The sequence below is a fragment of the Poromitra crassiceps genome (assembly GCF_964638095.1).
Source record: "Poromitra crassiceps genome assembly, chromosome: 16".
NCBI classification, from domain to species: domain Eukaryota; kingdom Metazoa; phylum Chordata; class Actinopteri; order Beryciformes; family Melamphaidae; genus Poromitra; species Poromitra crassiceps.
The window spans coordinates 15,610,741-15,626,113 of NC_139645.1; the positions used below are offsets into that span (position 1 = coordinate 15,610,741).

General features: G+C 47.9%; 1 protein-coding gene across 1 annotated transcript in view; it reads right to left on the bottom strand.

Annotated features, from left to right (window-relative positions):
• prmt3 (protein arginine methyltransferase 3) overlaps positions 1-15,373 on the bottom strand; it is a 114,771-nt gene that overhangs the window by 59,989 nt on the left and 39,409 nt on the right. The gene's annotated exons all lie outside the window — the stretch shown is intronic.

Here is a 15,373-nt window from a genome sequence, read left to right on the forward strand (position 1 = left end):
GTTTACACTGACTTCAAGGCGGTTGAAATTATTTTTTGGGATGGTTCTGGGGCGGCAATGTCATTCTGCTGCTGCTGTTGTTTTGGTAAAAAGTAATGCAAAAGTAGTGTAATAAGTAACGAGTTACTCTACACAGACAGTAATATTGTAAAGTAACGTATTACTTTCAAACGAATGTAACTAGTAATATGTAGTATATTACATTTTGAAAGTAACTTGCCCAACACTGTATATCATTATGTCTCAATAAAATCTCTACCACGCAGTCAGTTCAGGGCTGGTCTGATATGGCTTATTGCAGGTGTAATAAATGCAGAGAAGAGGGGGTTGAGTTGGTCTGATATGGCTTATTGCAGGTGTAATAAATGCAGAGAAGAGGGGGTTGAGTAATATCTGACAAAAATTTAATTATTTTCTAATTCAACATCATCCGAATTGTCCGTGGTGGTGAGTGGAGCGCTGCCTGCCTGTCTGCCACGCAGCATCCCAAAGGCTGCCGGTTGGCCCTGGTGTGACCTTGTGTTCTGCTCCAGTAGGCAACACATTAACCATGGGATTATTCCATTAATGCTGAAATGGACTTTTTGTCCACATCTTGTTGGCTTCGACCTGAGTGGCAGATACTGCTGACAAATGGCTTTTTTTCTTTTACCTTGCAACCCCTCCAACCACCAACTCCCAATTGGATAAACCCGCCTCCCCCTTCTGGCTGCTCCTAGTTCTTTGGATCCATGTCGGCCGCCCCCATGTTTTGTTTGTATGAACAGCGGTTGGGCGGGTTAAAGCATGCGGGGGCGGGTTAAAGCATGCGGGGGCGGGTTAAAGCATGTGGGGGCGGGTTAAAGCATGCGGGGGCGGGTTAAAGCATGCGGGGGCGGGTTACAGCATGTGGGGGTGGGTTACAGCATGTGGGGGCGGGTTAAAGCATGTGGGGGCGGGTTAAAGCATGTGGGGGCGGGTTAAAGCATGTGGGGGCGGGTTAAAGCATGTGGGGGCGGGTTAAAGCATGCGGGGGCGGGTTACAGCATGTGGGGGCGGGTTAAAGCATGTGGGGGCGGGTTAAAGCATGTGGGGGTGGGTTAAAGCATGTGGGGGCGGGTTACAGCATGTGGGGGCGGGTTAAAGCATGCGGGGGCGGGTTAAAGCATGCGGGGGCGGGTTACAGCATGTGGGGGCGGGTTAAAGCATGTGGGGGCGGGTTAAAGCATGTGGGGGCGGGTTACAGCATGCGGGGGCGGGTTAAAGCATGTGGGGGCGGGTTAAAGCATGCGGGGGCGGGTTAAAGCATGTGGGGGCGGGTTACAGCATGTGGGGGCGGGTTAAAGCATGCGGGGGCGGGTTAAAGCATGCGGGGGCGGGTTAAAGCATGCGGGGGCGGGTTAAAGCATGCGGGGGCGGGTTAAGGCATGCGGGGGCGGGTTACAGCTTGTGGGAGGGCACATCTCCATCCGGGACGAGTGGGCGGAGCAGAATTGGTCGCTACACTTTTGACTGATCACCTCTGTCAGTGCCTCTATTGGTTCTTCAATATCAGTAAAAACACTCATCAGTCGTTTTAGAGCTGCTTCCAGACGACAACGGTGAAGGGAGCACTTAAGGCATATAGCAATAGTAACTCTCGCCATTTTGGCCCCTATTGTCCCATCATACACATCACACACATGTATGTGTGTGTGTGTGTGTGTGTGTGTATTTCCCTATTGAAACGCATTCAATAGGGAACTATGACGGTGTCTAAATTGTAAGTTATTTTACTCTCAATTCAAAATGTATTGCACTTGATTTTAATTTGTATTTGACATTATTTTATTCCTTGTATTAACTCTCACTTTATGCATGTTTAATTGTCCAGGTCTTTCTTGCAAAAAGAGATTTGACATCTCAAAGAGACTTTACCTGCTTAAATAAAGACGCAATTAAAAGTTTAAATTGTGTTACTTTACTACTTGCATCGTGTTTGCTTGGTTGCACAGCTCTCCTACACATAAACGTCTTTCCCAAAAACGGCCCACGCAGGCAGCTGCATCGCAACTGTACGAGAAAAGCCGTGACTTGAGGCCATTTTCACTAACAACTTGTCTCATTACGGAGCGCGAAATCAATGTGAGGCGCAGGCAAGCGGCATATAAGTAACTATCCGGGGAGACGATTGATAGGAGTTTGGTCAGAATTGATCGGGAAACGTCCAAAAACGGGGCGGAGTGCCGCTTTAATTCAGTGTACGGCGGGGGAGAGGGAGAAGGAGAGGTGAGGGCCAGGTCAGAAGATAAAGAATGGATGGTCGAGGGCGGGGGTGGAGGTGGGGGTAAAATGCTCTTGGGTGGAGATGAGGAGAGCGAGACAGGGGAGAGATATAGAGAGACTGCTGCTCTTGAGTGGAGATGAGGAGAGCGAGACAGGGGAGAGATATAGAGAGACTGCTGCTGTGGCCAAGCTGGATCGTAATTCGGCGAGATAAGAGCCTCATTATTCAAATGAAGACAAGCTTTCATTGGGGAGAGAGGAGGAGGAGGAGGAGGAGGAGGAGGAGGGAGAGAGCGAGCGGGCAGACAAACAAGGAACCAGCCGTGATTTATAACTCTCCACTCCAAATCGCCGCCATCTCTGTCATGGGCACGAGGCGATAATGACGACGGCGATGAAGACGATATAGGCGACTCTGCGGACAATAAAAGGGATGCGTTTCTCCCCGTTTCCCCCCCGACCGAGACCTGGTTTAGAACTGAATCGGACGCAAAGACTGTCCGCCCGACTGCTGCGGTCCAGCCGATGTCCTTAGCTCTGGACCAGGTCATTTTTAAAACCCTCACACAGCGTTACGCCGGCCTCGTAATTTAGAGCCCAATTTCACGGGACACTGCCTCACTTGAAGGAAAGAGGATATAAGAGCGAGAGAGATGGCAGAAAGCAGCATCACACCTTACTTTATCTCAGATGATGCTCCAGGATGGCATGCCACCTCCACCGTCTTCCATGCATGTTTTATGTTCCACCTCCTAATTTACATCTTCACCATCTTACTATCTTATCTTACTATAGAAAGAAGGAAACTCTGTCCTTCTGTAACCATTTATCTCCGTAACGGGTTAGCCAATCAATCTGAAACTTCACATTGGGCATTGGAATAGGCAGGAAGTAACTTGGCCGGTTTTTCCATTTTCCCAAATGTACAGTAAGCGGTTTCGGAGAATTTTTCCTGCATTTCCAGCAATTCTCCAAGCACCGCTCACTGTGTTTGGTTGACTTAGAGGTCCACAGTCACGTGACTTTTCCCATCTTCCTCCTGCCTCCTCGCCTCTATCTGTACGCCCTCCACCCCGTCAATCCCTCAACCTCAGGAATAGATGACGAGCACCAGCCCACCAGCCCACAGTGACCCGAAGACCTCTTCGTTGACCGCCAGCTAGATAACAACAACCAACCTATATACAGTCCTTTACGGTCTCTTCATTTTGGGCCTTCGAGCCGGATAGCGGCGCTTACCACCGACATGGAGTAAGACTGAGAACTTTGTCCGAAACGTCGGACACGTCCACCATGCTATTTGGAGGACTATGAGGTATCACCCACAGGCATGGCACACTAGAGGGATGGCCGAGAGGAGCTATGGGAGGCTCATAAGTGGGTGCTGCCGAGATGACAGCCCCAATTCTCCACGTGCTTCACTCCACAGCCACCAGTCCCCACGGTACTTACCCCCTGCAGCGGAGGGGATCGTCAATTCAGGGGTGCTGGCCTGTGTCTCTGATGATGTCATGGACCTTCTGACATTATCAGTGATGTCAGAATGATGTCAGAAGGTGTACAAAAAGTACAAAAGGTATCAAAGCTGTTTTTGTAGTACTAAGTATGGAAGAGTACATGGTTTGAACAGTCCTCACAAAGACCTACATTGAAAAACAAAGTTTTTCAAAGTTTTTTGCAGTGTGCTGCATTTGGAGATCAAGATGGCGGCCACAGAAAACAATCCCGTGAGAGGCAAATCATGAATAGTGTTGATTTAACGATTACCTGGTCAGGTGTCAGATCTTTATCTTTCCAAACTCTGGTGCCTGTACTCGTTGTGGAACAGCAGCTCCCCACCCGCTCCCCCATTCCATCAATATGATCCTGATAGCACTAGACTGATCCAACCTATTTAAAGATGTTGTTACTTATTTAAAATTCTCAAAAGAGGCGATACCGCACATAGAAACAAGTGAAAATATCTCACTCCCTCCTTTATCTCACTTCACGTTATCTCTTCGATCACTTGCTTTAAGAAAGACGAGATTGCACACTCAATACTGGATTAAATTACTTGTTTTTTGATAGCGCTTCCCTCCAGCCAAACGGTCCACAGGCTGTGAGACAGACAGGCCAAGGTGTTAGTCTGAGGAGACAGCTTAGTTCACAGGAGACAGGCGGACTGGTGCAGGCTTGGCTCTGCAGGAGACAGGTGGACTGGTGCAGGCTTGGCTCTGCAGGAGACAGGTGGACTGGTGCAGGCTTGCGGACTGGTGCAGGCTTGGCTCTGCAGGAGACAGGTGGACTGGTGCAGGCTTGGCTCTGCAGGAGACATGCAGACTGGTGCAGGCTTGGCTCTGCAGGAGACAGGCGGACTGGTGCAGGCTTGGCTCTGCAGGAGACAGGTGGATTGGTGCAGGCTTGGCTCTGCAGGAGACAGGTGGACTGGTGCAGGCTTGGCTCTGCAGGAGACAGGTGGACTGGTGCAGGCTTGGCTCTGCAGGAGACAGGTGGACTGGTGCAGGCTTGACTCTGCAGGAGACATGCGGACTGGTGCAGGCTTGGCTCTGCAGGAGACAGGTGGACTGGTGTAGGCTTGGCTCTGCAGGAGACAGGTGGACTGGCTCTGCAGGAGACAGGTGGACTGGTGCAGGCTTGGCTCTGCAGGAGACAGGTGGACTGGCTCTGCAGGAGACAGGTGGACGGGTGCAGGCTTGACTCTGCAGGAGACATGCGGACTGGTGCAAGCTTGGCTCTGTAGGAGACAGGTGGACTGGTGCAGGCTTGGCTCTGCAGGAGACAGGGAGACTGGTGCAGGCTTGGCTCTGCAGGAGACAGGTGGACTGGTGCAGGCTTGGCTCTGCAGGAGACAGGTGGACTGGTGCAGGCTTGGCTCTGCAGGAGACAGGTGGACTGGTGCAGGCTTGGCTCTGCAGGAGACAGGTGGACTGGTGCAGGCTTGGCTCTGCAGGAGACAGGCGGACTGGTGCAGGCTTGGCTCTGCAGGAGACAGGCGGACTGGTGCAGGCTTGGCTCTGCAGGAGACAGGTGGACTGGTGCAGGCTTGGCTCTGCAGGAGACAGGTGGACTGGTGCAGGCTTGGCTCTGCAGGAGACAGGTGGACTGGTGCAGGCTTGGCTCTGCAGGAGACAGGTGGACTGGTGCAGGCTTGGCTCTGCAGCAGAGTCGGCGTGCATTTCCATAAAACACACTAATGAAACACTAATGAGAATTGGCTGGAGCAGCTTATACACATTAACAACATTTGCATATAAAACACATTCCCCTGAGTGCCCCCCCCCCACCCCACACACACACACACATCTAAACAGGCACCCATGCACACGCACGATAGAAAAACATACATAGGTGAAAACACTTTTACAACTGTGCTACATTTGTCAAGGATTTTTACTATTATCCCTTTCACTGACTTTAACACACAAAATAATGTTAAATCTCGTCAAGCACTTCTCTAGACTCTATAGAGGTAGTCTCAACACCAGAGTTCTTACGCTGATACACTACGTTGCTGCATGCTGCAGATCTCTCTCTGGGTCTGGGACACTCCTCTCACCAAACTGGGAACGGAATCTTGGCCAGTGATTGGCGAGTGGTGGATTCACCATTTACCCTTCACCAATCAGTAACGACTTTGCGATCAGGGAGGCCCACCCACCCCGAGAGCGCCCATCTGACTGGCTCCTGCAACAGATTGAGCATTTCGAACCACTCTCTCATTGGTGCTATGACCTGTCACTTATTCCATTCCAAACCCCTACACGCATCCTCAAATAACAGGCTTTGGCTGTGAAGCGGCACCGACTCATTTACAGTATGTAGTATGCGGAGCGCAGCGATTCAACATCATATTTGAGTCTGGGGAGAGACTAAGATATATATAAATATAAGATATATATAAAATATATATATATATTTTTTAGGGCTGTCAGCGTTAACGCGTTAATCGCGATGCGATTAAGGGCCGACCATAACGGGTTTTTTTTTTATTGCATGCCGATATTTTGTCCCTTCGACGCACCCGTATTTGTAGTCAAGCCGGTCGCAGCGGTTTCCTGTCTCCTGCTGTTGGTGCAGGCATGGAAAAGAAGGAGCAACACGCTTCTAAATGGCTCATTTTAAACTCCCAAATGGCACAGTGGACAAGTCAACAGTAGTTTGCACCTTGTATAAAGCGGAATTTAAATATCACAGAACTACATCGAGTTTGAGCTATCACCTAAAAGCTAAGCATACCGGAGCAGCTAGCGTCCCCGTAGCCTCAACGCGAGACTCATCACTCATTCTTCCTTCAGAGTCTCGGATGCGCGGGTCCTCTAGCCACTGGGAGGTCGGCTCCAATGGCTTCACACGTTATCAAACACATTAAAACTGTACCTACCTCACACACAATGTTATTATGCAATGCTACGGCGCCAATGTACTCCAAAATCTTCCGTAGTTTCCAATACCGAGCCATTATTCACATGGAAGTGCCAAAGTTTTTAGCTCAGACACAGCCTTCTTCGGCTGTGTCATTTTGGGTTTCGACTGCTCTACAGCGCCGCCACCGGAAGTATCGGTTCTGGAGCGTGTACTGCACCATTTACAATTGTCCATTTATTTTCTGTTCAAGATATATTTTACTCTACCACGAGACATTACTCTATAGGTACCACGAGACATTACTCTATAGGTTCCCACGAGACGTCAATTACTCTATAGGTACCACGAGACGTTTATATATATACTTTATATATATTGCTCTATAGGTACCACGAGACGTTTATATATATACTTTATATATATTGCTCTATAGGTACCACGAGACGTTTATATATATACTTTATATATATTACTCTATAGGTACCACGAGACATTACTCTATATGTACCATGAGACGTTTATATATATACTTTATATATATTACTCTATAGGTACCACGAGACATTTGGGTACATGAAAAAAAAAATGCATCAGCAGTTTACCATTTTCTCCGCCCTCCAGTACCTCCTCCCTCCCTCTCTCCCTCCCTCTGTATCCAACACACGTATTCCTCAATTACTGCAGAACATCATCAGCACCAGTCCCAGGAGGGCCCAGGCAAAAAAAAGGGGATGGTGTGTATGTGTGCATTGCGTGAGTGTGTATGTGTGCATTGCGTGTGTGTGTGTTTCTGTGTGTGAGGAAGGATAGCTGCATGCGAGTATTTCCATGCTCCGCTGCACCCTGAAGGCAGCACCACTACAGTATGTGAACTAGCCCTCTTCTTCTGTAGTGTTCGTCAGTCGGATGACACCATTAGCATAAACATCTGACACACGTGGCTGTAATAGATTTGGGGTGTCTTTGTGGGTGTCGGGCCTGATCTCCATTTAAAGACATGCAAATGAGATAGATATACAGGAGGAAGATAGTGGAAGCGCAACGCAATGATATAGTAAAGCTACTACGAAGGATATTGGAGGCACTTCTTCAAACAAGGATATGATGTTTTTTTTTTTTTATCAGATTGTCTGTTCCTGCGTGACACGGAGTCAGAACCTTTTGATGACGTGTCACCATGCACGCGAAGCCCAGCGCTCATTTCCAGTTCAATTAAAAATGTGCAAAGAAAGATATACTGTAGCTGGGTATTAGGGCTGTGAATCTTCACTGGCCTCACGATTGGATTATGATTCAGAGGGCTACGATTCGATTATGATTATCGATGCATCTCGATGCATCTTAAATCGATGCATCACTTTTTTTCCCCAATACATGATTTATTTTTTCTCACTTTCTTTTTTCTCACTGTGTGGCTACTTTTAAAATAAAAGTGCATTTGGAATTGCATTGTATTATGATCCATAATTAAAATAAACAACTGCATGTACTTCCATTATATTTTATTTGATTATTAAAAAAAGAAGAAGATTTTTGACATTTGTGAATCGATGCAGAATCGTGCACGCCCGCACGTTCACGTCTTGTATCGTGGGCGTGTCAGAGCGGTGTTACCCAATCAGCAGCGACGTGTATATAAACCCCGCCATTTAAAGAGGCAGTGTGCACAGTGGTTCCAACAGACGGCTGCAACACTTGCGTCACACAACAGGCTGTTCAAAGCACCGGCGTTTCTGTTGGAATAAAGCGTTTGCTACGTGTTGGCGGGGCTGAACTCAACCCTGGTCTCGCGCAAGGTGGCGACGGTCAAACTGGCAAACTGGAGGCTTAAAAAACGGGACTCCACACACCACTGGGTGACGTCACGGTGGCTACGTCCATCTTTTTTTATGCAATCTATTAGGGATGTCACGATACTAGAATTTCTACTTCGATACCGATACCCAGGAAAATATCGATACTCGATACCATTTTCGATACCACGGGAAGGGGGGATCATGACACATCAAGAGGCATAAAAATAAAATTAGACAGATCTACGGACAGACGCACTTTTCCATAATCTAGTCCTGATAAAACTTTGAACTTAGACAGCATATTACCGCCACTCTATAACCATCAGAGCACGTTTAGCTTGTTGAAGCAACAGATACCCAATGATAGGGAGTGGAAAATCAGTGATTTTTCAGAAAAAGAAAGCACTGATAGTATTAAAACTGTTGCAAATGAGTATTGTATCTATTAAAAAATATATATATTGACAGTTTCGATACTATCGATACCTGTTGCAAATGAGTATTGTATCCGATTTAAATTTTCAGTATCGATTTTATTTTATTTTGGATATAAAAAAAACATCACAATCCAAGGGATATCATGTGAAAGTGCAACCACTTATTTCCAACATGGTCCCTGTTGTTAAGAATAGGACATACAACATACACCAACATACAATCTACATTACAGGTTAAATAAACAATGCAGAGAAAAACAATAGATATACAGTAAGTGCAAAATTTCGTCACAGGATAGCCTCGTCAAACTATTCTAGATTACTCAGCAAGTATTTCTTCAGGAGGTTTTTAAAACCACTCAGAGAGCTCGCAGTCTTAATTCCGTTTGGGGAGCTTGTTCCAATGTTCCATTCTTCTCCCCCAGAGTAGAGGAATGTGCTTCTCCCCACCTTGCTTTTCAGATTGGGTAGTTTCAGATCAGTCTCACTGGCTCTCGTACTATCGAAAAGTGTTGCTGGACTGCACACCCGTGCACCAACAGCCCCGTTACAAACAGCAGGAAGTGACCCGTGCACCAACAGCCCCGTTACAAACAGCAGGAAGTGACCCGTGCACCAACAGCCCCGTTACAAACAGCAGGAAGTGACCCGTGCACCAACAGCCCCGTTACAAACAGCAGGAAGTGACCCGTGCACCAACAGCCCCGTTACAAACAGCAGGAAGTGACCCGTGCACCAACAGCCCCGTTACAAACAGCAGGAAGTGACCCGACCCGTGCACCAACAGCCCCGTTACAAACAGCAGGAAGTGACCCGTGCACCAACAGCCCCGTTACAAACAGCAGGAAGTGACCCGTGCACCAACAGCCCCGTTACAAACAGCAGGAAGTGACCCGTGCACCAACAGCCCCGTTACAAACAGCAGGAAGTGACCCGTGCACCAACAGCCCCGTTACAAACAGCAGGAAGTGGAACGTGCACCAACAGCCCCGTTACAAACAGCAGGAAGTGACCCGTTTCATGTTTGTTAATTTGAGTATATATTTTAACTAAAACTGTCGGCTGTGTTTTTTATGTGTGTTTTTTTATATGTGCATTGCTTTGCTGCTTGTTTTTTCGATTATTTTTTTGTAAAGCACCTTGAATTGCCTTGTGTATGAAAGGTGCTATATAAATAAAATTTGACTTGACTTGACTTGACCCGTGCACCAACAGCCCCGTTACAAACAGCAGGAAGTGACCCGTGCACCAACAGCCCCGTTACAAACAGCAGGAAGTGACCCGTGCACCAACAGCCCCGTTACAAACAGCAGGAAGTGGAACGTGCATGAGAACTTTTGTTGCACGGACAGCTGGCCTGAAAACAACTTCCTGAAGCGCGCAGCGAAGTAAACGCAGTCAATAAATCCTCATTAGGACATGGACACACCTGTGGCACTGTCACTGTGTGTGTGTGTGTGTGTGTGCATTTCCTTGTATCCGAGAGAGAGTGTGTGTGTGTCTGTGTGTGTGTGTGTGCGCGCGCGCGTGCGTGTGTGTGACTGACAGTCAGTCAGACTGGAGGACAGGATGACTGATGACTAGCGCCCTCTGCTTGGGCAGGTGAGTCTCCTAGCACTGATAATGAGGCTAGAGAGGGAAGGCTGCCATTTATTTGACTTCACACACACCCACCGCACACACAGTTTCGCAGTGTGTGTGTGTGTGTGTGTGTGTGTGTGTGTGTGTGAGTGAGAGAGAGAGAGAGCAAGTTAAGTGCGCCTCATTTTGTAGTCAAACTGGGTCCACCTCAAGGTAAAAAGCGAGAGATGAGAGATGCGGCACACAAAACAGCAGAGAAGTTGGGCCAGAACTTTTTGGACATTAGTCGTCACGCTCATGGTTCCCCAGAACAGATTGACCGCCTGCTGCTCCTGGAGAACAATTTGCCGCCCTGGAAGAAGAGGTTCTCCAAGGTGAGTTTGCCACTTTCCATTTTCTCAAAGCGCTCAACACGCGGGGGGAGAGTGGCCTTCATATGAAACTGAGATCTGCAGGTAGTTCTTAAAGGAGAAATCGTCCAGGTAGGCAATGCCTCCTACCCTGTGATAATAAAAATCAAAATTATGATTATTACTTATTTTTTATTTATTTTTTACCATTATTATTTCTGTATTTTGCTTTTTTCTAAATATATCCCATGCTGTTTTTTTTTTATGGTGCTGGTGTTCTTTGTGCTCAACATTTCTAAAACAAACGGGAGGGGGCGGATCTCAAATCTATGCTGTACCTTTCCTTTCATTAAACTCTTGACAAATGTCCAGGGAGACCGAAACGTTCGTGATCAATACTTGTGATGCTGAGCAAGAGCAGTGTGCAGGATCTTCCTTTCTCAACACTCAAGTGTTCATTCACCAGCGTCGGAGAGAGTTGGATGTGCGAGTACTAGGGATGTCACAATATATCGCTATATCAAAACGTGACAATATGTATCGTTGAGATGAAATCTCATATCGTGAGAAAAAGAAGCTGAACATGGTGGCACTGACCTGCCTCTGATTGCATGCTCGCTCTCCTTTTCATTGCTTTGTTTGAACAGACGAGGGACGTTACAGACACGGAGGATGAAAATGGTGAAATTACTCAAATTAGCGTGGTGGATGCCCCCTCAACTTACAAATCGATCGCAAAAAAATATTGTTAAAATATTGTATCGTATCGTTAGCGTGAACCCAATATCGTGTATCGTATCGTATCGTGAACTGAGTGTATCGTGACACCCCTAGCGAGTACTGTATCTCCTTGATTCCCTGCCTGCCTACCAACACGAGGGTCGCATCCCCGTGTTACCTCCGGCTTGGTCGGGCATCCATACAGGCACGATTGGCTGCGCCTGAGGGTTGGGACGCCGGATTGGGGGTGTGTGTCCTGGTCGCTGCACTAGCGCCTCCTCTGGTCGGTCGGGGCGCCTGATCGGGGTGGAAGGGAACTGGTGGGAATAGCGTGATCCTCCCACGTGCTACTTCCTTACCGGCGAAGCTCCCCCTGTCAGGTGAAGAGAAGCGGCTGGTAACTGCGCATGTGTCGGAGGAAGCATGGTGCTAGTCTCGGCTCTCCCCAGATCAGCAGAGGGTGGAGCAGTGACCGGGGCAGCCAATAAGGCAGCATGGGGATAAATTGGCCAAGTATAATTGGGGAGACAATTAAAAAGAAAAATGGCCTAATGTCTTTGAGAATCTTGTCCTAACAATAGCCTGTGCCTGCCCTATAGGCTACTAGGGGTGGGAATCACCAGATGCCCACGATACGATACTAAAATTATACTTGAGTCGTGATACGATAGTATTGCGATATGCTAGTATTGCGATATATTGAATATTGCGATATTTCGATATATTGTCACTCCTACAGTAACTCCTTTTCCTACCTTTTCCTTGACCTCACCGGAAGTAAAACATGCAGTGTTTTTTTGTTTTGTTTTGTTTTGTTTTTGCCCCACACGTAGGCTACATTATTAAGCTTCTCTGGACTCAATACGCCACTGCAGGCGCGGACTGCACCATCGGGCGCTTCGGGCAAATGCCCGGTGGCCTGGCATGGCCTGCAAAAAAAAAGATATATATATATATATATTTTTTTAATATCGATACTTGGCGTCCAAATAACGATACAATATCATCAGGCAAAACATCGCGATACTATGGTGTATCGATCCCCCCCCCCCACCCCTATAGGCTACTGCCTACCCAGCCACTCACCTCACCGCACGTCACTGTCATCAGCTAACTGATGACTTCTTTTGGTTTGCACATTGTCCCTCAACCTGCCTCGTTCTACTGCGGTTAGTGATGAGAGCAGAATCACGTGTAGGTGTACTCTCTGGTTTGGGGTTTGATGCTGGCACAGCGTTTTCAAAGCTCGTTGTGAGGCAGGAAGTGGACTCCGGCGTTATATTGCAACCTGGCGGGAAAAAGTCAGGGCGACAAAGTTTCGTTGAAGCCGACCGTCCTCTCATGTCCTTCTGTCTGCCGTTAAACAGCGTGAAGCCAGCAGGCCCCATCATCAGCTGCCATTGATCTGGGAGTGATAGTCTTTGTTTAGCCTCTCGGTGTCTCTGGTGCTCCAGCCTCTTATCAGCGCCGGCCTGTTTGTTTTGCACTGTGCTCAGAAGAGGAGGAGGCGCCATCAATGAGAAAGAGTTATGAAATGACACTGGTGCTGCTAAAGGCAGTCTCTCAGACACCCTGCCCCAGCAGACAGCTACTCATCTGGCACCCCCCGCCCCCAACACACACACACACACACACACAGTCACATACACACACACGGACGGACACACACACGCACACAGTCACTCTCACACACACACACACACACACACACACACACACACACACACACACACGCACACACACAGTGTCACACACACACAGTCACACATGCACACACACACGCACGGACGCACACACAGTCACATACACACACACACACACGCACGGACGCACACACACACAGTGTCACACACACACACACACAGTGTCACACACACACACACAGAAAGACACGCACGCACACACACACACACACACACACAGTGTCACGCACACGCACACACCATCACGGACGTAACACATTTATCAACCATCTCTGCCTATTAGGCCTGTAACCATAGTCCTTCTGTCTGTCTGACAACTTTGACCGCTGAACTTTTCCAATACTGTTACTTCTCTTCCCCCCACTGCCTGAACTGTTGGGTAAGTCGTTTTTAACGTAATGATCAACCTAACCTAACTCTTTATGAGTGCTGAAACCATTAGTCAATTACTGTAATTAATTAGTCGATGTCCGTTTGTAGCATGAGAGGATAGACCAATCAGGAGTAGCCTATGCATATGGGGAGGAGGGCGGGGGAGAAGGGCCCGACCTGCGCAACCTGCACCATTTACCTCAACACCTGGGTGTGGTTCTTGTAAATGGCAGTTTGGCGTGTTTTCAGTCGCATGTTCCCACAAAGCGTCACACAGCGTGTGGAACAAATGCTACAGACTCATCTATTTATAGTCTTCCCTCCTGTGCCCCCCCCACCTGCCCCCCTGCCCCCCTGCCCCCCGGCCATCCCTGGACAGCACACTTTGACCCAATTTGTCCATCCTCTGCTGGAGGCCTTGGCCTGCCTGAGTGTGTGTGTGTGTGTGTGTGTGTGTGTGTGTGTGTGTGTGTGTGTGTGTGTGTGTGTGTGTGTGTATGTGTTAGGGGATGGGGACGATCCGATCCAATATCGGTATCGGGTGCCGATATTGGCACTAATTCACGAATCGTATCGGAATCGGGGGTGGGGGGGGATTGCAATTCCAGCGCGGGCCGCACAGGGGGCGGGGCGCTGGCCGGAATTTGCCCATGTATAAATAGTACCCTTCTTTGCCTTGTATATTTTCTTAATTTTGTCTGCTTTTTGCAAGGTATATATATATAAAAAAAAAAAACTTGAATTGGCCAAATCTTTGCCTACACTGTATATTCCAGAAAAATATTGGTATCGGCATAATATCGGTATCGGCATACCGTATATCCAAATTCAGGTATCGGAATCGGATCGGAAGTGAAAAAATGTGGATCGGTGCATCCCTAGTGTGAGTGTGTGTGTGTGTGTGTGTGTGTGTGTATGTCTGCGTGTGCGTGCGTGCGTGTGCGTTCATGATGGACAGGGTTGGAGGATGTAGAAGGTAAGTGATACATTAAAGAGAAAGCAAAACTAAAACATGCCAATTCTCTCTCTTTTTACTCATTGTTGGGTGTAAAAAAAAACACACAAAGTGAGAATCTAAAGTCATTTCTCTGATGTGAAAAGTCTGTTAGTTGATTTATCCGTTTGTCTACAGATTTAAAAACTACTCTTTCACACAGTGGAAACTCCATTGGAATTCAACCTCAGCATGCCTCTCTCTCTCTCTCTCTCTCTCTCTCTCTCTCTCTCTCTCTCTCTCTCTCTCTCTCTCTCTCTCTCTCTCTCTCTCTCTCTCTCTCTCTCTCTCTCTCTCTCTCTCTCTCTCTCTCTCTCTCTCTCTCTCTCTCTCTCTCTCTCTCTCTCTCTCTCGTGTAGAGTGAAGCTCGCCCGCCCAGCAGCTCTCTGAACTGTTTCCATCACTATAGAGCCAATCACAACGTTTGTTAACAATAACGTCCAGGTAGACAACACCTGCGTCAGGTACATACAATTCAATGGAGTGGAGCAAACAGGCACGGGGAACAACCGAGATCAAGAGAAAATGGTTCTAAAATGCAGGTTTGAATTTTTCAAATCTCATTAATTAACAACACTTTCACTAACGTAAGTTTGGAGGCTTAGGCCTTGGCCACACTGATCCGTCAGAAAATGGACAGAATTATTGAACGGACAGATGTCTGTCCGATGAGAACTGAGTCTACTTCAAACCCCTCGCTGCTCCGCGGCCGGCGAGCCTGCCTGCGCAGCCTGCGTGCAGCTCCTTGGAAATGTGACTCGATGCAAATGACATGAACAGCGCAAGTATAATATAATGTAGATCATGT